We start from the raw sequence: 27191 nt of genomic DNA on the forward strand, positions 1-27191 counted from the left end.
GTTTGGGCACTCTGGGATCTAATGGCCCTATGAGAGATCCACTTCCCATTAAAACTGCCTCCATTTTTAGCTGTTATAAGAAGAAGCCAATGTGTAATGAAGCATCGATACATTAATCCCAAAAACGAACCTGTTTTGCTAAGTCTCGTGGAGCACAGAACACTGATTTTATAGATCTGAATGTTCCTCCTCATCTTTCTTGCTTCTTCACGTTCTCTGCTACACTGTAGATCATCATAAAATGGTAATCTAATTACTACAACTATTAATTATGCTCATGATTAATTTGAAACACATGACACTAAATGTAAACGGGTTCAGTAAAAGACAACACACAGTCTTAATGAAATTCTAACACCTGAAAATGTTTGGCATCATTATCAGTCAAGTAACTGCACTTAATTTCCTCTCAATTGGGCATATTAATAGGGCTGGTTCCTAGTGTTATTTACTAAAACTGTGTTTCAACACAAAACAACAAATGTGCACCTTAACTATGACCTTGAACTGCAGAGTTGTGTCCAGCATTGGCCTTCTAGGCAGGCAGACACTAAAATAAAATCATCAGGCCTTGCTATTGACTTCCTCTTAGCACCTTCCATCTGCCAGTCAAATGCCCAGTTCCCTCAAGAAGTTAGTTTGTGTTCTTGGAACCTACGAACACTATGTGGTTTATGGTTATGTTGGAAATAATGGGGGAAATGCTGACTGAAGAGATTAGAAACAAGAATACTTTGCCAAATGGGGCTTTCATGGGAAGACTGTATTCCTGACATGGGATGAAGAAGTGGGAATACCAGAGAATGAACTGTGAGACTTCCAGAAGACAGTCTAGAATGACTAGGGGTTCAACTGCATCCATAAGATAGCCCTGAGTTTGGCGCCCAGTGTTGTGAGGACCATTCAGGCATTTGAGTCCTTCCCTTAATTAAATTAAAAACAGGACTTTTAACCCAGGCATGAGGTCACTCCAGCGTTCATCTAAACAAAGCTCCTGGAACCTCTGCCCACTTCAGGTTCAGCCACAGTGGAAGGTGGGAGTAACAGAAATGAGTGCTGTCATTCCCAGGATTTCTGTTTTCCTTCCGTTGCTTTTCAATCTCCCACTTGCAAATTCAGGTCTTTGTTCTGGGAAGAAAAGGCAAGGTAAGAAAAAGGAAAAGAGGGAGGAGAGAGGAAGGAAAGAAGGAAGGGAAAGTGGGAGGGGAAGGAAAGGAAGGAGGCAGGCAATATGTAGGCGATTAAAAGGGAGGATATTCAGCAGGGCATGGTACTGCTCACCTATAATCGCCACAGCTGGGGAGGCTGAGGCAGGAGGATTTCAAGTTCAAAACAAAACCAGCCCCAGCAACTTAGCAAGGCCCTAAGTAACTAAGCAAGATTCTGTCTCAAAATGAAAATTTTAAAAAGGCTGGGGATGTGGCTCTGTGGTTAAGCACCCCTGGGTTCAATCCCCAGTACCAAAGGCGGGTGGAAGGAGGAGAGAGCCCCAAGTAAAATTTCCAAAGTAAAAGGGAATGTTGAATTCAGGAATAAAATGCCTCTTAATCCAAATTTTCAATAAGTTTGCCTCATAACAAGCTTTTTAAAAATGAAAACATCCTTTATTAAATGAAATGTATGTTAATGATATATCTTTAAAATATTTTATAATGGCATGTCTTTCCCCTAAGATCAAACACATTCTGTCATTTTTCCATCAATCAATTTATTTCACTGTTTGAGCCTGATGGAATATTTGTCACTGTGATTCAAAGAATATTAACAAAAGCTAAAGAAACCTATTCTGTAAACCCCTGATTCCAGTATAGGTAGGGTTTGCATACTGATTCAAAGAATAACTCTGAACACCCTAATTTTAAATGCCTTTTTAAAATTTATGATTAATTTATAATTTTAATTTTAATTCAAAACAGAATCAGGTCACTGGAAGATAGAGGGAGGAACAATTTGGATCTCCCAATCTTTGAAGTACTAGTTAAGGGGGAAACTGAGTTTACAAGTTTAACAAATTTATATGTCAATAAAGAAAATGTACATAAAATATCTATATAAAGACAAATTTGAATATCTTAAAAATCCAGACTATCTAAACAAACTATACATATCACAAAGGAAATATCATGGCTGAGATATTTGGAATACAATATATAAACATACATGCACAGGACAACACACACACACGTATACACACACCTTAAAGGAAAAAGTCCTTGGCTAATCATTTCTATTCAAATATGCCAGTTGAGGAAACATGATAACAGTATCTACTTAATCACCAGTCTAAATGTAAAGGGACTATCTCACCTTCAACACAAATTCATTCCACAGTCAGTGGGGACTCACCCCTCCTGAAAATACATCCATTTTCTTATTGATCTCGTTGTGAGTACTCCCAAAGTTTTGTCTCTGCCTCAGGCCTCTTCCATGAGCACCAGCCTATAGGTGCAACTGCACGGTCAACATCTCCACTAAGGGATCTTTGTGACAACTCAACTTAAAGACTCCAAACCACTCTGATTTTCCCCATCACATCTCTCATAGATGTCCACATCTCAATAAAGGACAATGCCACCAATCAAAAAACACTGTAGTCACCCCTGACCTGTCCTCTTAATATTCAAATCCAATCTGTCACAAAATCTTACTGGTTCCACCTTTAATACAGCCAGAGACTAAATCACTCCTCATCACCTCCATTGTTACTACTTGGTCCAAACAACTAGGGGCCCCTGCCACTGACTATTCATAGTATCCTAAATGGGTCACCCTGCTTCCAATTTGTCCCTGTAGAGTCTGTATCTATTAAAGAGCAGGCAGAATGATCTTTCCATAAAGTGGGTCAGCCCAGGTGACAACATGACTCAAAAACCTTCAATGGCTTCTCTGAGGTAAATGCCTCAGAGTCTTTCCACATATGAGGTGATTGGTCCCCAGTCCATTTCCAAACTTCTCTCCTATTTTCTTCTTTGATTCTGCCTGTCTGTTGTTATAATCCACTCCACATAGACACTCCCCTCTGCCTGCAACATTCTTTCCTCAGATATCTAACAGCTCTATCTCTAATGTTCTTCGAATGTTAAGGAGGCATTACCTGACCCAACTATTCAATGTTGCAAGCCAGCCCACCCACAAGGCTCCTTTTCTGCCTCTTTCTGCTTTACTGTTTTCTGTAGCACTTATCTCCATCTCACATACTATCTACTATCTTACAGCGGCAGATTGCATTTTCTTTAAAAATCTTGGCTGCAGCAACACATCTAGACATCTATGTCTTCCCCTCTTGAACCTGGGTGGGCCTTGTGATTGTCTTGACAAACACAGTATATGGGAAGTGACTGTGATTTCTGTAGCTAGACCATAAATACAATGCAGCTTCTGCCTGGCTCTCCTGGGATGTTCTGCAAGGAATGCTGAAAGGAAGGCATGAAGAGCTCATATGGAAAAGAAACCAATCTCCAGCACAGGGCATGGATGAAGCACCAGCAGTTCCCAGGGCCCTCTGCTCACAGGGCTTGTGCCTGAAGTCATGTTCTTGAAATTCTTAACATTATCTCTGAATCTGTGTTCAGTACATAGAGCCCAATGGGACCATGAATCGTGAGCTGATAACTTGGAACCACTACTGCAAGATCCTGCTTCCCTGGCACAGGTTTTTAGCAGCCCACTTTCCAGCTCCCTGGCCTTCCCTGTCCCTGCCCCTTGACAGTGACTGCTGCCTCCTCTGCCCTTGGCAGGGGCATAGAAACACAGGAAGAAGGGGCTAGGCACCTGTGCAGTGGTGGTTCTGGATATACCATGGTGGAGGCCACCCCACCCTGGGTTAATGGTACCCCAGCACTTGTGAAACCCCAATTCAAGTACAGAGCAGATCCTGCACAAAGGCTGCAGTCCCTCAAGGGTCACCCATCCACTGTGCATGGGGATGATAGGCCCCAAGGAAGGAGAGGAATCCAGTTTTATTTGTCCAACCCTAGCTAGGAAATGTGTCCTCTGTCCTGGGACTGGAAGGAGAGCTCTCAGCTGGTAGGCTGAGGGCATTAAGAAAGGGGGTGCAGACGTCTGGGAGAGTCCATACTGCCTACCAAGTATCCCCATGCCCAAGGGGGTACTTACAGAGCAAATAAAAATCACTAAAACAGAGAGACCACAAAAGGAAGGAAAAATGTTTTACATTATAGTAGCTTTTAATATCACTTTTCCCCTGCTTTTTTGACCATGGGGCCTCTCCTTTCCATTGTACGTGGGACCTGCTCCAACAGGGAAAGCCAAGATAAGCCTTCCCCATGAACCCCACCCAAACTACAAATTTATAAGCCAAAAGTCACTATTATATTAATTCACTAAGTCTGGCTTGTTGTACAGTGAAAGACAACCAGAACACGTATAGTTGTTGATTTTCTGATTCCCCCAACACATACATGCACACATGGTCAGGTTTTCCTAGAAGCTTTGGGAAGTCAATGATTTTGAAGGTCTCTCCATATTCCTCATATCTAGAACACTGGCTTACCCCAACAGTCACCTAGTAAGTGTTAGTTTAGTGAACTGATGTCCAATTTTGATGAAACTTGATTATAAATAAATTGGTCACCAGCATGGGAAAACTTTACAGTCTAAAATGAGTAAATATTGATGCTCCTCAACTTCTGCTATTGCTCTTATCTGATAAAGCCATCATTAACTTGGAAATATCCTAAGTGGAAACTGCACTGACTTTATCGTAACCTGGTGAACAGCACAGGTTAGCAGCATAGCGCACTGTAGTGCGTCGGTTATTTCCATCATGATGGCAGTGCTGCCTGGAACTGCAGCTCACTGCTGCTGCCCAGCATCAGAAGAGGATCAGTGTGCATATCACCAGCCCAGGGAAAGATGCAAATTCAAAATTCAAAGTCAGTTTCTACTGAACTGCTTATCATTTTCACACTTTCATAACATAGTGTATCTGCAGTTGGAACGTGGCCACCAAGAGGACACCAAGATAGGAGGGTGCACACAGGACCTCCCTCCCTTTCAAGAGCAGTCCCCACGAGTGCAATGTTCTTGCCCATGACCATCATGAATGAGACCCTTATCAGATACAAAGAAGTATTCTGGATAATTTAAGAAAAACTGAACATAAGCAAGACATAGTCCTTAGCATTAATATCTTTGATTAAGTTTATGTATGTGAACACACTCAACAAGATGCATCTCCATTCAAAACTGAAATCACTAATGCTAATAGCAAATCATTATTTCAGTTTATTCCATGTTCATTTTGTGATATACCATGCTGTTCCTCACTGTTACTCAGTACTTACCCAACCAGCACAAAGAAGGTATACACCAGGAGTCTATTAGGAGTAGCATATGTTGGCAATATCAGTGGTTTTCCATGTACCAGGAGCTGTTTGTTTGCAGTGGAATATGCCCACTGTTGAGCAGGATTACTGGGTCTTCCCATGCCACCCAGGTTGCTCTTCTCCATGACCTCATTTTTATTAATGGGTGGGTGGAAGATATTCTTCCAACCTCATGGGGATTGTATTTCCACTAACCAGCTTGAAAGTTAGCAAGAACTTTCAAGACAGACTGTCTTCTGACTCTTTCTGGCACATTCATTGTTACTTCCTTCTCAAGGGCTCTTCCCAACATTACCTACTGAGAACTCAGTCAGGAGCAAGATCTTGAGAACAGCAAATTCCCTGGCAATGATCCCACAGGTGCCATTTAAATGGTCCACAGATGGCAGCTGATGCAGGAACAACTGAAGCTTTTGGGTATTCTTGGTGGGATTCAGAAATTTAACTACATTTGTAAAGAGAGTTTAAACAGCCACATCGATGACACAGGAGCTTATCTTATGAATATTCCAAATGATGGAACACCACTGAGGATGGGAAATGTTTTAACTTCTGTTATAAATGAATTGATGGTTTCTTGAACAAATCTTTTGCCTCGTTTCTTTACTCCTTTGCCCTCTGCTAGAGAGTCCAGTTCTTCAAAACAGTGTTTCTCCTGTTGTCTTAAGTGATTCATCCTGCTGTTAAGCTAATTGTGGCAGGTTAGAAGATATGTACATGGTGGACCCCTGAAAGTCAGTGGGCTCCAGGTTAGGGGACAATAGAGTGGCAGGCTCTCCTTGAGAATCTGTATCTGGGGAGGTTACATCCTCACTCAGTGTTTGCTGAAGGATTCTGCCTGTCACTGACACCAGGAAGAAGAGTCCTCTCTCTTCCCAGCTCTTACCTCTTTTCACAAATCTTAGGCCAATCCAGATATGTGGGAAGCAGAGGTAACTCCATTTTCCCCTGAAATTCCCCTTGGAGTCCTTCTTCATGTGAGATAAGCAGCACATTCTCAAGTCCTTGGCTGCTGACTAAGTCAACCAAATGTTAACCTGAGGACTCAGCATGAGGAAGACACTATATGTCACACTTTCTCTCCGTCATGTCAGGCTTCATGTTCAACTTCCCATCCTAGCAACAAAAAATCTTCACAAGCAGGAGGAGGCAAGTAGTCAAAATGGAACACCCAGCTTCAGTCATGCAATCTCTAATATAAGTGGTGCCTGGACAGGATGGAAATGAGGAGGTAGAGAGACCAGTTACTGTAACCCAAGTCCAAAGCTGAAATTGTTAACAACTGTAGCAATCACTGAACATTCTGCTACCTCCTGCACCAAACTTGTTTCTCTTTTTTTAAAGAATAGCTTTAAGTTTTAAACAGATTCTCAGGCTTCCTAGGGATCATGTTTACAAAAAATAAAAAGGCAAATTCTATTTAGCTACTCATTTGAGTCACTCTGGAACCCAGAAGAACACTTAAGAATAAAAAATAAAAAAAATTAAAATAAAAAATCAGGAGATATTGTAAAAAGGAACAAAGTTCCAATTACATGGAATTTTTTAAAAACCTGGTGACATAATCAGCATGGTGGCTACAATCAAAAATACTGTGTTGCATACTTGCAATTTGCTTAGAGACTAGATCTTAAATGTCCTTACCACACACACACACACACACACACACACACACACACACACACACACACACAGGTAACCAAGTGAGGTGATGAGTGATCATTTCAAATATGCATCAAAGCATGTTGTATACCTTAAGTAAATAGCATTTTTATTTATCAATTATATTTATTAAAGCTAGGAGAGGAGAGAATGAACAGGTGATAACACAGCATCCTTCCCAGAGGAACTATGATTAAAAATCCTCATTTTCCCTGAGAAAAAGGTTTCCTGATAAACAAGGTGAGCCTAGGCTGTCATGAGCAGACCACAAATGAAACACCTTTTTCATTTCACCGCCACTTTTTTGAGTGACAATGCTTCATGAAATTTTCAGTCCATTTCAAATGAGGCCCTGCACAAGGCCAGTGCACAATTAAAATCTCATGCCCCTTTCATGGCTCAGCTCGTGTAAAACCCACTGTGTAATTTGACTAGAAGATAGCATATGAAATGAGTAATGGAGCTTGTGTGTGTGTTCTGTCATTCTGCATTACTGCTGTGTACAGAAAATAAGATGCAAACAGTTCATGATGAGCGAGGTGAAGGAGGGAAATGAAAATGTCAACTGCAGGAGGAAACTGTTAAATGGCACCAACTGCCTGGGTGAGGTGTTTGTCTACCCATGTGCTGCTTGTCTCCCTCAATCTATCATCAGAAAGGACAAGCCACCTCAGGAGGAATGAATGTCCTAAGCCAAGAGGATGGAGAGGCCCTGGCTCAGACTGCCCACGGCAACAGCATGCTTGCCCTGAACTGTCAGTTTACGGGCTTCACTATAATCTGGCTGCTGTCACTGGCAGATCCAGAAATAGGCACACGCAGGGCCTCCTGGCCTTCAAACCCAGCTGACAATTTGGCGAACACTGAAGTCAGAGGGAAGTATGGTAATGTGAAGCATATTTTAAAAGAATGGTCACTGGATAGAGATACAAGTATCTGCTCTCAATTTTTTGCATAACGAAGAACCCAGATTTTAGCAAAAAGGCTCACCACATATGGGAAAATACAGAGCAAAGAACCAATAGGAAGATTGTAAAGGAAAACGAAAGGGAGAATGGAGTTACTTCTGCCTATTACACCTCCACATTCGTCTTCCAGTAGAAAAAGGGGGGGGGGGGGAGGGAGGGAAACAATAAAAACAAGAGAACAACTCTGTGAGGGAAAGTGGCTGCTGGCCATAAACTGTCCACAGACTGCCCAGAACCCTCAGGGGACGAGAAGTTTTGTGGTTTGGGAGAAGAGAAAACTGCACAAATGAATCCCTTCCATTAATAAGGGAACTAATGAAACACTTTTCCTAGTCTTCTCAGGGAAAAGGGAATACCAAAACACAGTCTATTTTCCCTCCAAAGAAAGCTGCAGGAACCAAACGGGCCTCTGGAATGAAGGTGCCCACCCCCAACGAGGTTCCTCCCATATGTTCATCACTTTGCACTTGGGCTAAGCCTCGTTCTCTGTGCACTGTTGCATGGAATTACTTAACATGTACATTTGATGCTGATGGACATGGAGACAGGTGGTTAAGATGAAGAGAGAATGCTGAAAACTATTCTCATACTAATGTTTTTGTTAACCTCAAATATTTGATTTTTATACAGACTATTCCTAGGATATAAGTTAATTCAACTCCGCCAATTGTGCTAACTTTATTCAGTTCTTCGGCCGCATGTGAGTCTCCCTCTCTTCTTCTCTTTACTTAATAGATTTATTTTTCCATAGCAGATTTAGGTTTATAGAAAAACTGCACAAAAACATACAGAAAGTTCCATGCATGTTTATCCTTTCTACCACCCTCACTTTATTATTATTATTATTATTATTAATAATAATATCTTGCATTGGTGTAGTACATTTGCTACAATTGATAAACAAATACTGATAAACTAAGCTGGCATTTTATTTTGATACATTAGAAAAATAATCTGAACTTCCCCTTTAAGATTCACTTTTTCAGTGGAATTCTTACACCTACAGGTGGCTAACACATTCCATGAGTGGTTTGATCAGCTTCATGGATTGCTATGGTTTAGTCATAACATGTCCCACAAAAGCTCATGTGTGAGACAATGTAGGAAGGTTTAGAGGTAAAATGATTGGGTTATGAGAGCCTTAACCCAATCAGTGAATGAATCCCCTGACAGGGATTAACTAAGTGGTAACTGAACGCAGGTAGGGTGTGGCTGGAGGAGGTGGGTCATAGGGTGCCCCTGTGTCTTTTGCCCCTGGCAAGTAGAGTGTGCCCCTCTCTCTCTCTCTCTCTCTCTCTCTCTCTCTCTCTCTCTCTCTCTCTCTCTCTCCTCTCTCTCTTTGCTTCTTGGTGGCCATGTCCTGACTTGCTTCCTTCCACCACACTCATCTGCCATTATGTTCTGTCTTACTGTGAGCCCCAAGGAATGGAGTCAGTTGTCTATGGGCTGAGACCTCTGAAACCATGAGTCCCAAAACAAACTTTTACTCCTAAAATTGTACTTCCCAGGTCTGTAGGTCACAGTAGCAAAAACGCTGATTAAAACATGGATAAATCCACTATGATCCCCAAAGACGAATGGCAGCCACATCCATCAAAGCCCAGGAGGACACCCTGCCCATGGGCTGGACTGGCCAGCTAGGAACAAAGGTGTGTGCTACTCTGAAAATAGCTGCTCAAGGCTGCCATAACAAGGACCCCAAGTGCCATCTAAGCCATGCTACCTGTCACCAAGAACAAGATCTGAACATGTATTGTCAGGGTAGCTCATGAGAAATTTATCTGCATAAAAAGGGAGGATCTTCTGAGGAGCCTGAACAAAGCAGAAATGGCACCTCCCTTATCAAGATGCAGAGACAATCCCACAGTGGAGCCACTTAAATGAACCTCCTGGTACAATCTCCCCCTAACTTATTAAGGAGTTCTACACAGAGAAGCTTCTAAAAAGAAAATCAGGACTCTGGCCACCAACATTGCTGACATGGATCCTCTCTGATAAACTGTGACACCAGGAAGAGGAAGGTGGCCTCCCCTTGCAGGGTGTCCTGCAAGGAGGAAGGCCAGGAACAGGGACACCTGGGGCTGGGCTTTGGGCACTAGCCCACCCACCTGCCTCCATTTTCCTCACATCCCTGGAGTAACTGGCTCCTCCTCCTTCCTTAAATAGAGACGGCTCATTGTGGGGCCTGTGCACACTGGTTTCCCTTCCTTCCAAGTCGCTTCCTTCCTTTCTCCTGAGTAACTACCTGTCCCCATCTGATCTCAAATGGGTAATGGGTCCCCATCCTAGACTACATGCTTCACAGAGCCTAGAGGAAGAACTAAAGACATCTACAGTCTAGAATGAGAGCTCTGTGGAGACAGCTCTGCTCAATGGTATAGGTAGGACACAGGCAGGAAACAAGAACGCATTGATGTTCACGTTAACATGGCCACTTTAGGCCCTGGGCCTATAGTTACGAAAGAAACCTCACTTCTTCCAGTACATTCTATTCCCTACTTCCAGGCTCACCATAATAGCTCAATTATAATGGTTGCCCCACAGTTTGCCAGAAAGACTGTCCTGGTTAAAGATGTGGGTGGCCAGTTCCTTTAGGTCTGTCCTATTTTCTTATTATAAATTAATAAAGCCAAGAGTGGAGGCACAAGTCTATGATCCTGAGGCAGGAGAATTCCTTAAGCAACAAGATGGAGACCAGCCTGGGCTCAGAGAAACCTTGTCTCACAAAAAAATAAGTAAAATAAAAATAAATTCATAAAATGTCAATATTTCTGCTTTAGGAGCAGTCCAGTCTTAGTGGGCTGACAAACCTAGATACTGCCTCTTCCAAAGACCAACAAACAGACTTTGGATCTTAAGACTTAGGCAAATTCATAGGGAAAGCTGTTCTCTGTGGATGCTCTGAGGATCTGGGCAGCAAAATGGTCTATTCCTCCACACTGCCACTCACTAGATGGGCTATTTCTTTTCATTTCTGCAGGTATTAAAAATTCAGAAGAGAACAGCATCTTGAGCTGGTCTTTATCTGTATTGTATATTGAATTATTATTGTCCTGACAGACAAAATGAGCAGCATTCCACAGCAGCAGAGGAGACTGCTCACCCGTTCATTGCCTTCAAGACTGCTGAGTTTATTTAGCATTTGTGCCTTGGACGCTTTGCAAGACCCATGCTGCATTTCCTCATCCTGCCACTAAAATGGCCTTAAGTGTTTCATTTCTACACACTTTCTCATATTATTTTTATATTGTTGTTTTAAGTATTAGAAGTGTTAACAAGGAAACTTTCTTAATTCAATTAAATTCAGTAGAGATTGTTTGGCCAAAGTAAACAAAACAAAAAGAATTCACAAATCATTTAGCTCCAAGAACTAGAGCAGGTTTTGAGAATTTCAACCAACAAAGTGATCAGACAGCGTTTACAGAAACAGGTGAGGCACAGAAAACAACTTGACTTAGATCAGTTCACCATCTAGTCAATGGATTACAGCTGAACTGGCTGGTGGTTCACAGCCTAATCTGTTAACAGAATACAGTGCCATCTGTGATCAGCCAAAGCTCAGATGGGAATTAAACTCTATGGTGGTTTGAACACAAGGCAGATGCTCAGTTCAAATCCATAGCTTCTTACAGAATCTTACTTAACAGAAGTGATCCAAACAAAAGAAAACCAGAACTCACCATTCTGATAAAACTGGTGGGTTAAGAATCAATTCCATTTCTAACCACTAAGGATTATCCTGCAATTGTTGAAATGGTTACATGATTAAATCAAAGGCATGAAAATGTGCCTAATACTGAACTATAAATAATAAATAATGTCGAACAAGGTTAGTTATTTAAAATTAGTTTTAGATAATTACATTAAGAACTCGCTTTTATTTTTAATTAACTATTTAATGTTTGAATACTTCCTGGATCACACTTAGAAACATTTGTGCAAAACTACTACGCAGAAAGTTTTTGTAAATTTTTTGAGAAAATTTTTTTTCTATTTAACTGCTTTAATATCACAAAAGATAACATAACAGTCTGAAACAGCTGACAAAAGTTTTATACAGACATATTAAACAAAAACTATAATGCTCACAAATATTATTCAATAATAATCATTATAGTAAAAGATATCCTATTCAACCTTAAGGAAAGAATAGTGGTTTAGTTAGTTGGACAGATGTTTCAAAGTAAGAATGGAAAAATAATAAAATAATTTAATTTTAACTTAAATGAGAAACATGCATATCATTCTCTAATCTTGCAATATATGGCCAGGGCCTTTCTCCAGGTGTGCTAATGAGAGTGGCCTCTCATAGGTCATGCACAGTCCTTACCCACTGCTTTCTCGGAGTTTCAAATTAGGTTTCCTCTAATTCTTTTCTAATTTTTTCTCAGCTGGCTTGCTTACACTAGTGCAATAGCATTTTTTCTTTAAGCAGCATGCCTTTATGCTCTTTTACTTCCTGGATGTGATGAGTGAGCAGTTTTGCTCCACCAGAAGCTCCCTGCCATGACTTTCTGCCTTGCCACAGACCCAAAACAAATAAAGCCAAGTGATCATGGGCTGAAACCTCTGAAAATATGAGTCAAAATAATTTTTTTCTTCTTTTAAGTTGATTATCTCAGGCATTTTGTCACAGTCATGCAAAGCTAACACAATTTTTTAAGTACATCACAGTGTGTGAGTAAAGTAAGCAGGGAGACAGGCTGGGATCTCAATATCCCCTTCAAGGGCACACCCCCAATGACCTCACTTCCTTCCACTGGCTCCACCCACCAAACCACCTCCCAATAGTGCCACAGGCCAAGTTGTTGGCATATGGGCCTTTAAGAGGGGACATTTAATTTCCAAACTATAACAAATGCAAATGTCCTTCACTTAAAATAAAGTAATACCATATATAAAACAACCCAAATTTGTAAACCAAAGAACAGAGTGTTTATTTAGAAAACTCCTTCCTCATTTTGCAAAAGAATTAATCTCAGAGGACCTTACCAAGTAGAAACCCTCAAAATATTACAAAAACATTCCATTCATGACATTTCAATTCATATGCAACTTCTAAGAGAAAAGTATTATAAGTAGTACAAAGAAATTTATTTGAAATCAGAAAACATTCCTGTGGGACTTAGGTTTAAATATGTCCTGCCTGATTATTAAAAGTTTTTTTTTCTCTCTTAGCCCTTAGTTTCATTACATTTAGATTATTTTGATAACAGAATGTTTTGAAATTAATACAGATTACTCATGAATTATACTAATAGGTATGAAAGTATGGACAAAAGAAAAAGAATTATATAAATGAAAACAATTTAACTTTGAACTGTTTTTATAACAACAACAAAAAAACAAAGTTTAGCCAGATGCAGTGATACATGGCTGTTTTCCCAGCTATTGTGGAGACTCTGGCAGGAAGACCAGAAGTTCCAGGCCAGCCTCAGGACTTTGCAAGACCCTGTCTCAAAATAAAAAATAAAAAGGGCTGGGGATGCAGCTCAGTAGCAAAGCTCCCCTGAATTCAATCCCTTTTACCAAAAAAAAAAAAAAAAAAAAAGAAAGAAAGAAAGAAAGAAAAGAAATTCCGAATTATTTTAAATTACTTATTTGCTTTACTATTTAAACAGTCATTTTGGATTTCAAAGTCCATTGAAATAACCAGAAAAACATGGATCCACACTAAAAATAAAGAAACGTACCAGTTTACACCTTATTAAGAAACAGAGGTTTCCAATGATAGTTTTTTTTAATGTCATGACAGCATATAAAGTAAACTAGTGTTTTCAGGAAAAACAAAGCAAAAGTCATTCAAAAGGAGTAGTCCATCAGTTCCTATGAAGAGCCACGTTTGCAGTTATGAACTCCTCATCTCGTGGTTTTGTCAAGAAATCTTACGTCTTTGCTCTTTTCACAGAGCATAACTATCTATTTTAAGAGAGTAGGATGATACGGAAAATGTATAAACATTCCAATTTTAAAAGATAAATGTTTCAAAGCCACAAGTTTAAAAGGGAAAAAAAAAAGAAACAAAATAAGGAATGAGAGGACTGAAGTCCGGGGCCCTTTTACCTTTCAAGTGTGCTCAGCTCATAGGGCCACTAATTAAACCAAAGGGTGAAAACCACTCACAATATTCATGATGAACATTCATACAAGCACAGCGAATGGCCACATGAACATCATACAGTTTTCCAGCAATACAGTCAGCACATGATGATTGCTCTGAAAAAGGAAGTACAAACTGGAAAAAGGGGGGGGGGGGGCCACCAGACTGCAGGCAGTGTTGTATTTCCCACATTGTGGAATAATTCTTTCCATTCCCAGGATAATTTAAGTTGACAAATTGGTTCCTCTGGTTGCTTAGCTTCCTGACCTTGAAAAGTCCATTTTCTAACTTCTGTCTTATCCAGTTGTTGACAGGCTAATGCCACCAACCAATGTAATGAAACCTCCATCGGGTTTAGGATTAGGGTAGGAAATGGTAACGACAGCAGAAGAATTAGAAGTGAAGTCTGCCCAACTTTTAAGAGCAAATCTTGTCTCCAAAAGAGAACAAACAGTTCTCTGGAAGGAGGTTAATGTATATTCCAGCCCTCCCAGGGCACAGTGGAACACTTCCTGGGAAAAACTGGGAACTCATCTTACCTAAAAATCCTTCTCCAAAGGATACAATTTAAGGGCCTGCTCTACTTTGGAACAATATTTCTCAGAAACAGATACTCAATTTTCTTCACAGAACCATGACTCAATAACCTAGTATAACCACTTGCTTTTCCATACTGAAATAGTTGAGGTAATATCTGCCATGGATGCAGGCAGCACACAGGGTGGTTCAAAGCTCAGATGTCTTTATACCCTATGTGGACACTGTTCCTCAATCTCATAGTACCCAGGAACATGAAGTCACACCCAGAACTGCCTTAGACCGTTTACTTGACCTCCCCAAGCCTCGGTTTCCTCATCTGTACAGTGGGCTGGTATTTACAACAGCACACACCTCACGTCACAGATTAAAGGGAAAATAAGAACATATGTAAAGCCTACTGATGGACCAAGAGTAAAAATTCAATTCATTTTTCACCTATTCTTTACTGCCCTATTTTCTGATCATAATAAATTAATGCCAATAAATAAAAGCCTTCCATGTTTTAAAAGTTCCTTTCATTAATCACTATTTTCTCAATATCTTATCAAATTCTATAAGAAAGACTATGATTATAGTAATCCTTCAGGGACAGAAGTAAAACTTCAGATAAATTGCCCATTTCTTAGAATCCATGCCATTGCTCTGGTTCTGGGGTATGCAATTAAATTACACACAGTTGTGTTTCTTATGGGGTGAGAGAACTTAAACATCCTAATATTATGTGACAGCAATCATATCTTCATGTATTATATAGTTTTGGATGTACTATATCTTTTCCTGTCTCTCTCTTCCATTCTTTCCTGATACTAGGGGTATTTTTGATCACATTTAAGATAACTTAGCAAGAATAGTTAGAAAAAACTGAACACAAAATTAAATACACATACATACTGAGTGAACATATTTAATATTAAAAGACATATCTAGTAGTTGAAATGAAACATCTATAAATTATAGTTTGGGCTTCAAAATTCACACATGTATTTTAGAAAGTATCCCAAGGAAAAGGGGAACTATACCTTTTTATAAGTTTACTTATACTAGTTTCAATTGGGGATTCTGTTGCATGCAACTGAAAGCATTCTAATACATAATGGCCTGTGAAAACAGAAAGGTTCCTTCACCTCAGTTTCCTCAATACCATGAAACTGTCTCACAAGAAGATGGGCTCCACAGCTCCCTCCGGGTAATAATTCATTTCAAACCATGTAACTGTCAGATCATTTGAAATGGCATAGATATCTGTAATTGAATAATTCCTTCAGTTAGTAGACATTTCTTTCTGCAATGAGTGCTTGTTTTCAAACTATCAGTCTGTACTGGTATAGGAAAAGAAACCTAAATAATAACCATCAACATAATAAAGTATAGTATTTGTATTAACCTTCTAAGAAAGAGGAAACCTATTCTAAGTATTATTTCCCCCTCTTTTGTCAATATCTGTCATTGCCAATCATTTTTCCATTCTACCATTTTTCTTTAATTACTGAACCTCTCTACCTCCTCTACTCCTACCAAATAAATTTCCTGTGAAAGACTCCTTATGCACTTCCTTTCAATGACACAGGAATCAATTAGCTGTAATAAAATAAAGCTGATGGCAAGGCCATCTCTTACCTACTAATCTACTTGTTAAGATGAGGCAGCATTCTTTAGGCCAATTTTCAGACACAGATACATTCTAACTAGAAATGAAAACTAATGTAAAAACACACTCTATTTGCTCACTGGAAATGAGCCAATGGAAACAGCAAGAAATTGCATTAGTTACAATATAAAGATAGTATCTGCTTGTTCAACACATAGGTAGTAAATACATGTAGAACTGTAGAAGTCAGTTACATCAGAGAAAATGCTTGAGAAATGGAAATGAGATACCTAGTTTAAATTCATCACCCAGAAATGAAGAAAACTTACAAGGTAAAACACTACAGTTTTAGGACAACAAATATGGTTAAGTTTATTTAAGATGATCAAGTTTTCCATCATGAAGAAAAGAGTTTGTTTATTATTTACTGTCCAATTTAATATTCCATTACTTTTAAGAGTGTTAAAATATGTCTTGCTCCAAGTGATTAAATCAGAAGAAAATCATTCTTTAAAGACCCATAAGAATAGCACCTGCATTTTCAACTACAGCACGTTGCTGGTGAATCAAGCAAAAATTAATAATTGGAAGACTTGAGCATATCTGTTAATACATCTAAAATTAACATAAGAATCAACTTAATAATACTCAATTAAAAATGCATTAAAATTATAATCCTAATTTAAATGAGTTAATACTGTAATGTAGTGCTTCATGAGTTTGCCTCAGAACTTGCTCTACATAATATTCTTACCTAAAAAATGAACTTAAAATCATGGCAGGACTAGAGTAGACACAAAATGTGTTATTTTCAAGCATATGCCATTATGTCAATTTATTTAGAAAATTCCAAGATAGGTTTATACAATACAAGGTACAAAATGGGTAGGCAGAAACATAGATAGTTACTATCAAATGCTATTGACTTTTTCTGTTTGAAACCTTCATCTTGTTCATACACTGTCTTTCACCAAAGCTTGAGCCCCTGGCCAAAATATTATGCAGCATAAATTTTAAAATGAAATAAACTAGATTTACCACATAAAGTCAACATTATGAATCTACAACTTCTATCTTCCAAAAGATAACACATTTCACTCTGGACCTTTTTTGACAAATTCACTTTACTGGGTCTCCCAGAAGTGTGAGTAATTACCTACATGCTTGGGGATTTTATCTTCTGTGAGGCATAAACTATCCCATATTCAGTTCTTCTCTTTGGTTAATTACATGGGTTTTCACTTACCCTCAAATCATGTAAGAGCTAAAATGGCCTACAGAAATTTTAACATTGATAAAAGCATAAATAACTTTAAATATCTGTTTTCCTGGCAAAAGCTAAGAATAGTCCTTCATGCTTAAATTTATATCAAAACCCCATTAGATGGTAAGGTTAGTCCCAACACAAAGGTGGGTTCTTGAATGCTGACCTGATTAATCTGTGGAATTATCTGTTAAATGAATATAAAGCACCACAAAAAATCCAAATGTAGTAAACATGTTCTGTTCTAATGAAGCCCTATGAAACATAGTACTTAATATTTGCACTCAAGTCCAAAACTAATGAGATTTTCAATAAGTCATCTTGTTCATCAGTGCCTCAATTCCTGTCTGAGATTTTTCAATATGCCCACACTTGATGACTACTAAGAACCTACTATGTCCTCCAAAAAATGTTAACAGAGTAGGAGAAAGGAAAAAATGTAAAATATACCACAAAGACTACAAGTACAATTTAAAGACAGTAAGTAGATAGTGCTTGGCACAAAGTAGCTGTATAGTAAAAAATCTATTGAACAAACAAATATATAATGTGGCTCCAATGCTAGTGGGTAACAGGCAGGCCTGCACACATTACCACATAAACTTGCACTTTCTACATGGACACTATGCAACATGACTTCAAAGTAAATCACATAATGCAAGTATAATTTCCTTTTTTATCTTGGTTATGAAGAATTTCAATGCAAAGAAATAAAATAGTTCAAGGACAAAAACCTAAACAAAACAAAATTTTGTGCTAAATTATGTTCTGTACCAAAAGATACCTAACTACATAATTTTTACTTAGACAAATACACACGGGCAAAAGAATTAAACCTTTACTGAACGTAAATTCTTTTATATAATTTATGTGACCATACAGTTACCAATTCCTATGCCTGCTGCTTGCTTTCTTTACTTTTCTTTCTTTCTTTTTTTTTTTTTCTTTTGAACCTAGGGCCTTATTCACATCAGGGCAAGTTCTCTACCACTCAACTACATCCCCAGACTCTGTTGCTTTCTTTTTCTCTAATTTCCTTGCTCTAAATTCCTAACCCAGTTAGTCCTCCCCCTCCCACCCAGAGCTGGGATCAAACCAAGGGCCTCAAGGATGCTAGGCAAGCACTCTACCTCTGAGCTATATCCACAGTCCCTAACCCATTTCTTTAAATCCAGTATCTCTTTCAAGGTCTTGTTCAAAATGCAACTTATATTCTCTGAAGCCTTCTGTATTTCTCCAAACTGAACAGAATATTTCCTTTCTCTTAAGTCCCTTGGTATGTGTAACACCCCTTCTATCCCATATGCACAGAAATGTAAACAGGTCTCATCTTCCCACTATACCCCAAGCATCTGCAGGAGGACGCTGTGTTTATATTTTAGCTCCACTTATAGTCCAGAGGAGGGACTTGCAACTCTTGACACAGTATTTTTGAATCATTGTGGGAATGAATAAAATTAGTATGATCATAATAAGAAAGATTGGTTTACTTAGAAGTCAATAGTACAATACTGATGTAATGGTCGATTCCATTCATCGATCTGAAAATGACTTAAACTTCAGGCAAAACACTGAACCTTGGGAGAGCCACAGGAGCTTGGAACTGAGCCATCTGTGCAAAGCAAGCTTCTCTCCTCTACCTGGAACAGTCCCTCTCCCTGGTTCTCATCCATCCATCCACAAATTCACTGAATGCCCACTAGATTCCAAGTATTGCAGTGGGTTCCGGGTAAACAAAAATGAACACATAACAAGCCAGTTGCTGGCTCTCAGAGATTAACAGCTTTCATATTCACTGTGAGGCATCCAAGCAAATAAAAGATTTCAGAAAGGCCACCTTTCTCTCCTGGTCCTACACAGTAAGGAAACAGAAGCAGTTATCTGCCTGGCATAGTGTCTCACATTCTTTCCATCACTCTGCCTACCTTTCTCAAACAAATAGAAGCCAAATGAGTCATGAACCATAAATAAACTGAGTAACTAATCTTAACCAAATGGGGAACTCTATCAAATTTAGTAGAAGCAGGGCATTCTATGGGTTTTACGGGGCCTTAGAGGTCTTTGAACACTAATATATCCCCTGTTAATTTAGTAAAACTGCCTCAGTAAGGAAGCCGTAGACAGGCAAATGTGACTTCTGGCTGGTCCCCAGGGACTCCTCCTGTCTCCAGTGGCTTTTCTGGGATTACTTGAGGCATTCACTTGGTTACACTCAGAAGTTCCTGCCATGTTTGGACTCAGTATTATGGAACTTCAGATAATCAAAGCTACTTAAATTTTAAAAGAATGTTCACAAGTTCATTATTTATTCAGTGGATAAATAATTTATTAATCCCTCACAATGTACAAAATTCTCTACAGTCTTAAAGTATACTTAGCTAGAAAAGACATGTAAAAATGAGTATAATACAAGGCAAGAAGTGACTCTGAAAAGAGGACACTTCTTCCTGAATAATAAAAGCTACTATTTATTGAATGCTCACTATCTATTAAGCATAGAGTACTGTGCTAAGCACTTTATACAAAATATCAGCACAATAGATCATGAAGTACTATTCATCTGGTAAGAGAAAAGACAGGAAGGAAATGGGACTGGGCCTGCATTAAAAAACTACCTTAGCCATTATAAGCAGAAGTATTTTAAATATGGGAATAAAATAAATGTTGATGCAAAAATAAAAAGTCTTTTATATATTTCCTATTATGTTACAAAAACAGTTCAGAATACACCTTCCAAATTTATGGCATAAGTTTTGAGGGCACAACAGAAATTACTTTTTTCCTTGTAACTAGTGATTTCTTTCTAAGTAAATGTAGTCACCTGGGGGCTGAGGGTGTGGCCCAGTGGGAGAGCACCTGCCTAGCATGCTCGCAGTCCTGGGTTTGATCCCTGGGACTGAAAGAATAATAATGATAATCGTCATCATTTTTCCTGAAAACACCCACCCTGTGAGCTTTCAGTAGGACTATAGCTTAGTTTTTCCCTTTAAAAGAAGCAAAAAATGAAATAAAATATGTGCCTCACTGATACATTAATAATTCATTGTTTATTATCTTAGGGACATTTAATATGAAAATAACACATCCTAATTTGTTATCATATGCATGTTCTTTCTTGTTCATGTAAATAATTTATACAAGAGAAAATAATAAAATCTTTCCACACTAATTGAGATCATTTGAAATATGAACTTAGAGTTGTTTCTATCAGTAAATAAGTTGGGTAAACACAGTGTACATGGAGAAAACTAAGGATAGATCAAACTGAAAATTCATCCTCAAGGATTTTAGAGGGATAACACAGGAGAAAGATGCTCACAAATAATAAGGCCAAATGTGACAAATGCTATATAAGTGATAGTATATATTAGGGATACACTTTTGGGGGGAGGCATCTAAGATATTTTTCTGTGGGCAACAATCCAGTTGGGCATTATATTTAAGGTATAGACCCTCATCAAATACAGATGAGGTCAGAACTTCACAGTCATGGAAAGAACAAAGATGAGGCCAAAGTTCACCTAGGGTCAGATACACAGTCAGGTGTGACTAGAATTCTGTGAGTGTACGAACTGTTAAGATTGAAAGAAGGAACAGGACATTATGAAGAAGACCAGATGTCATGACAGGAAGTTTAAACTTTTTAAGTTTGCATTTCTCAAACTGAAAGGGGAGAAGGAAGAGGGAAGGAAGAAAGGAGCAGATATGGCACTGAACACAATGGAAAACAAATACCCTGCTCTTTATGAAACATTCTCATGGAGCACATAGCCAAAAACAAAAACAAACAAACCAAAAAACCACCACCATGGTATCTTGACACAAGGTAGGTATTCCATAAAGGGTGACATCTGACCTGAAGGAACTGAGAGAAGTCATGGGGCAAAACGAGGAATTAAGGGAAGGGCTGCAGGAGGTGAGCTCAGAGGACTGTCTGGTAAATCTTGACAAGGATTCTGTTGTTTTGCTAGTGAGATGGGGGTTCTGTGAGCTGATTCATATTCTAAAAGTATTACAGTAGACCATCATGGGCCACTGTTGAAAGGAGTAAAGACAGCTAGTAACACAATAATCCTAGAGGAGAATCATGCCAATGAAGACCTGAATGAGAACAGGAAAGTGCTTGGAAATATCTTGAAGGTGGAATCAACAGGGTTTGCAAACAGGTTGAATAGGTCTGAGGGAAATGGAGGAAGCAAGGATGACTCCAAGTCTTTCAGTCTGCGAACAAGACAAAAGCACTGTCATTTCTTGGGATGGAGAGGATGCAGAGGAGCATGGGTAGAAGGAGAGTCAAGGATTCTAAATGAGAGAACCCTGCCAGGGTGATATATGGGACAGGCCAGATTCAAATCTAGATCTGTCAAACTCCATCACCCACACAGGTTCCAAACAGGTGACAATATGGATTTTAAGAGGAATGAAGGGACGGTGGGAGAGTTGATGTGACAGCTAAAAATACTGAAGTCAAACAGGAGAGGCTCCCTGCCAGGAACCAGGGGGAGGGGAAGCATCTGGAGGGACACCAGGAAAACAGAAAAAAATGTGGACTATTTGCTGAGTGATTCTGATACAGAATCAGACAGATGAATTTGAGGAAGAGCAAGAAAATGGATCCTGCTGCTAAGATTAGGTAACATGACCAAGGAATGGATGAAGGGTAGCCGATTTTATCAAGCAATGGGTGCACAGTCTGAGCCCCTCTGAATTTAGCAGCAATATGTTTCCTTCCAGGACACTTGGAATATGTTAGATTGGCAAAAACATCTCAGAAGTAAAAAGCCCACTGATGCACCTCCAAAGAGTGGAAGAGCTCATGATCCAAGAGTTGCCAGTGAGGTACCCACAAGTTGTGGCAATTAGAACTGAATGAAGAAAAAGAAACACTGCTGCTTATAGAGAATTAATCGCCCTGCCGTATTTGTTTCAGCTGCTGTCTCAACACCACTGATGTAATGACATACTGTACCGTGATGCCTCAGTGGCTAATCCCGAAGATTCTCTATTATCTCCTGTGTTAGATGTGCAGCATCGGAAATCTGATGGATTAATGAAAGACTGTTACTGCTAATTGCTGACATAAGATTATTTAGGGCACTGAGGCAATTGCTGAATTTTTTTTAGATGTTTTCACAGCTTCTCAGAGCAGTGCACTAATCAGTCATGCTAATTCCTACAGTAAATAGCAGCTTTGGTGAGAGACCATTAGAACCCTCCATCATTTCATCCCTGCAACTCCTTCCCAAAACCAACCCTAAATCCAGATCATTTGCTTAGATCATTTACCGGCTACAGCATCATGCAGTCTATCCAGACTCCAGACAGAGCTGATGACTGGAATTTAACACTTCCCTAATGAGAACAGATGTGGCCAGCCCAGGGAGCCCTTCTCAGGCTTCTCAACTCAGACAGTGTCTCAGCAAAGTGAACCAGAAGCTCTGCTAATCGAAATGACACCAGGTGAGGGGGCACAGAGGTTTCTCAAAGTTGCTTATGTCACAGAACACCTACGGACATCAAAATCCTAATAGTAAAGTGACATGAGCAGAAGCGCAGCCTGTGGAATTAAGCACAAGCTCCAGTTCCAGTTGACCCTTGTCATCAATGTAACCTGGAGGCCGATTCCACAATGTCTCTGAGCTTCATGTTCCCCATCCATAAAACAAGCAAATCGTGTCATTTCTTTGCACATAGAATGTCTGGTAGGGCACTGCTGGGAACAGAGCACAGCTGCTGACTCAGAAAACACCGTGGTCTGGCTCGTGTCACAGATATGTCACTGCAGTGCACACTCAGCAACAGCCTGATGGCAAATGGCCACTGACCTCACCCAACCAACCCCCTGTACTGATCCCACACTCATCCCACCCTCAAACGTCACGTCCCCTTAGGTTGTTCAGATCTGAGTACCACCCGCCCAGCACAGAACACTGTAACATAGTTCTGTGTGTAAGCTGATAAACTAGCATTTGGCTTTTTTTCATCTGCACCTTGAGGTTTTGTTAAACTTGAGTGTGTCAATCAGTACAGGATATACTGGCAAGAAAATATCATAATATAAATAGTGAGCATTACTGTATTGCCCTGATGGGTCTGTAGTGCTAAAATAACTAAGAAATATCCCAGATTCAGGAAAAGATGGGTACCACCCATCTATCTAGAAAATCCGCCTTTATCTCTAAACCATTATCCAGCCCAGGGAACCAGACCTATAATCCTCAGGAGCATCTCCCAATTAATCCCCTGGTATATTGTGAAATTAAAAACCCAGCCTTATATTGTTTACACTGTCATTCTGCATACAAATGTATCACCTTTTCACAGTTACTAACATAGAAAACAAAGCCTGTGGAGTCTTTAAGAAAGGAAGGGTAAAAACAAAGAAATTAACACAGGTTTTGAGAAGATGGGTAATATTCTCTCAGTGAGATTCAGTTTCCATTTAAAGCTGAAAGGACACTTTGAGCTTAAAGATATTGGGTGATTTGGTTGAAATTCCAGAGGATTGGATTGAAGATTACTTTGTAATCTCATGACTTTAAAACCTTCCTAATTAAGGACTTACATGTGTTTTAAATAAAACAGGACATAGATTTGTAGAACAGGAAAGCAAATCAGCATGAGGGAAAATGTTTCTGGACCGTGGTCCCCCAGGCACCTGAATTGAATGCAATACTCAATTAAAAAGGAAAAAATCAGATGGTGGGCACAGGTGGTCGTACTCTCGAGACAACCGAAGTGTCAACCTAAGTGTCCCCCAAGTATCAAACCACTGCTGGGTCTTAGGTGCTTCAACATACTTTTGAAGCCTTCCCTGTTCTTGGGCAAAAAGGCAAAATGTGATGTTAATGGTACGTGTGTTCATCTTATCTCAAGGAGAGAAAAACAAAGCCTTCATTTGGAAAAAGCTACTTCACGAGGATTCCTGTGTATGAGACTGGTGATGTAAATCCATCATCCACTCAAAGATTTCTTCAAAGTCCATCGTAGAAAACATTTTAGAATACAAAAGATGAAACTTTAAAAGCACTACTACAATTTTTTTTTAGTTCCCTCTCAAAATTCTCAAATAAGTCAGAAAATAGACCAAATGTCTATTCCATCTTTAAAAAGTATTCTAAGGGCTGGAAGTGCATCTCAGTAGAATGCTTGCTCAACAGGCACAGGCCCCTGGGTTTCCATCCTCAGCACCACAATAATTAATAAAAATTCTAAAAATGTATTTTACAAGTATTTTAGAAACTTCCTTCCACACTCCTTTTAAGTCTCCTTTTTCTGCCCCCTTCATAACTAGATTCTGAGGGGGAATCTCTCTGGTCACTCGCCCTAGTCCTCGCCCCCTAACACAACAGACCTCCACCACTACACTCAACAGCTCTCAGAGAAGCCACAGTGACCTCCAGGCTGATGGGTGGAGGGCCATTCCTCTCAGGTCCCAGCTTTCTTCCTCTCTGGGCCCACGCACCATCTGGAAACCACCCTCTTCCCTGGATTTCTCAGACACCTGTTTGCCTCCTCCCTCACCAGGCATTCAACGTCAAGCACGCTTGTGCCCAGCTCTGGATCCTCTTCAACCCTCCTCTTGCTCCTTGGACAATTTCATCCACCCCTTGGCCTCAACTCTCTGACTGCATCTCCTGATCTCTGGTTCTACATCTCTACCTATTCAACATCCCCATTCAGCATCCCAGGGTGGCTGAGTAGTGTGACAGGCACCTCCGAGCCCACACACCCAGAACATTCCCACAAACCTGCTCTGCCTCCACTGTCCTCTCAGTGAGGAAATGTGTTCACCTCCACGCTCCCCTTCCCCTTGCCCACTTATCCAGTCCATCAAGTCCAGCCAAGATTAGCACCCACGGGTGTTCACCTGGCATGCTTCAACCATCTACTGACATCCATTCCTGCCTCTCTGCACATATTTTTAAATATGTTCTTTTCAAATACTAGTGATTTTTTAAGTATGAATAGAACTTCAATCAATGTAGACTAGGAAGACCAGAGGAACTTAGCCCTATCTTCCAGGGACTGACCATGACTTTGAGGCTTTATAGAAAAGGAAATGAGGGAAAGGATTAGGGCGTTTGCACAGCTGGAGGCTTTCCACAGCTGCCAAAGCAGGTGATCTTGATCAGGTGTGGTCTATCCATCATCATCTCAGGACTGGTCAGAAAGGCCTCATTCCAGATAAGAAAGTTGCTGTTGCCTAAAGGGTAGCTTTGACTCATCATATGATGCTTATTGGATCAGACCTTGTTCCTGGAGTCCTAGGTGAGCAAAGAAGATGGATGCAAAATGGAGGGAAAGATGTCAAGTCTCTGATCCTACTTTTTAGCCGTATATGGGAAATTCGCAGGAAAAAGTGAATTTCCCCCGTCTTTGGCCCATTCTTCAATCTTGAGGGAACCAGTTTTGCAGAATTCTTGGCCCAGTGGAAAACTAGTCTTTAAACTACAGCTGAAGCAGCCTGAGTGATCTTTAAGAGCATCATGTGTATTTTTCTGTGTGTGTATGTGTATACACACACACATACAAGCTTGTCACCCTCACAACTCTAGGTTACAAGGTTTCCAATCGACTTAAGGTCTTTAACATGGTACAGCAGAATCTCTTATTTCTGCTCCACTCTGGTATCTCCATTTTTTTTTTTTTTCTTACTACAACTCTCTCTTCACTAAGAACAGTCACAAAGCAATCTGTTAGTTTCTAAAATATTCCGCACCCTCTCATCAAAATAGGGTTTTTGCAATTGTGACCTCTGCTTCCTGAGCCCCCAACTCCCCAGGCAAAGGAGTCCTCTACTGAGGTGATTAAAATTTCAAATGTTCACGCTCCACCCTAAACTTAATGAATCACAGCATCTCAGGGCAACCAGAATCTAACCTATAAGAAGTGTCAGGATCATTCTGATGAAAGGTCAGGGAACCTGATATAACCAATCATCCATCTAACACTTGAACTCTCTCCACCACATCCACAAGCCCAAGACCCCCAGTCACAGCTCAGCATTCAATGAGGTAATCCATCCCTCTCCTGAATGGGTTAGACAGCTCTTCCTTATATTGACCTGAAACCTCTCTCCCAGACCTTCTGCCCTTTGATTTCAGTTCAATAATTCCTTACAACAGCCCTCACTGGATGTGACTGGTAACCCCACCATTCTGAGGCTTTCCTCAGAGGCTGCTTTCAGGCATCTACCACAACTTTTAAGCAGAGTTTCTAATGCCAAATTTGAGGAGTTCCAAAAAAATGCACATTGAAGGTACCTCAATGATTTGAAAGGACTCCAAAAAGACCATAGGCACTGTGATCATGAAACCACCATCAGGGCTGATGCAGAAGGAGTAAAATCCTATCAGTCACTTCTGAGGCTTTAGACTACAAACCTCACCAAGCCTCAGCTTCCTCCTTTGGTAAAGTGGGGCAGTAATGGTGCTCTCCTCCTCCTCTTTGGGAAGATGTAAGGATTTAAATAGCTCTTGTATGAGAAGCACAGCCTAGTGCCTGTCCCACAGAAGCACTTTTAAAAACAATGTGAGCTCCCTGAAGATAGAGCTTCTTGTCTAGTTTGTTTCATGTCAGAACATCACCTGACACAGTGGGTGCTCAAAAATCTTTAAATGATTGAATTATTAAGTGTCACAGACAAAACCAGCATTTAAGAAATTTTAAAATTTTGAATACAGTTTTTTAAAAAAGACAGATGGGAAGAAACTTGAGT

At 39.9% G+C, this 27191-nt stretch overlaps 1 protein-coding gene and 1 long non-coding RNA gene across 2 annotated transcripts in view; both read right to left on the minus strand.

The window, feature by feature from the left end:
* LOC306642740 lies at nt 1–26040 on the minus strand. Its single transcript, XR_013758650.1, has 2 exons — nt 7018–26040; nt 1–6987 (listed from the first exon to the last, which is right to left on the minus strand). It is a non-coding gene; the product is annotated as an uncharacterized lncRNA (long non-coding RNA).
* Nucleotides 1–27191, minus strand: part of PTPRM (protein tyrosine phosphatase receptor type M) — an 849607-nt gene that overhangs the window by 761527 nt on the left and 60889 nt on the right.

This window comes from Sciurus vulgaris, assembly GCF_902686455.1.
Source record: "Sciurus vulgaris genome assembly, chromosome: 13".
Lineage (NCBI taxonomy): Eukaryota > Metazoa > Chordata > Mammalia > Rodentia > Sciuridae > Sciurus > Sciurus vulgaris.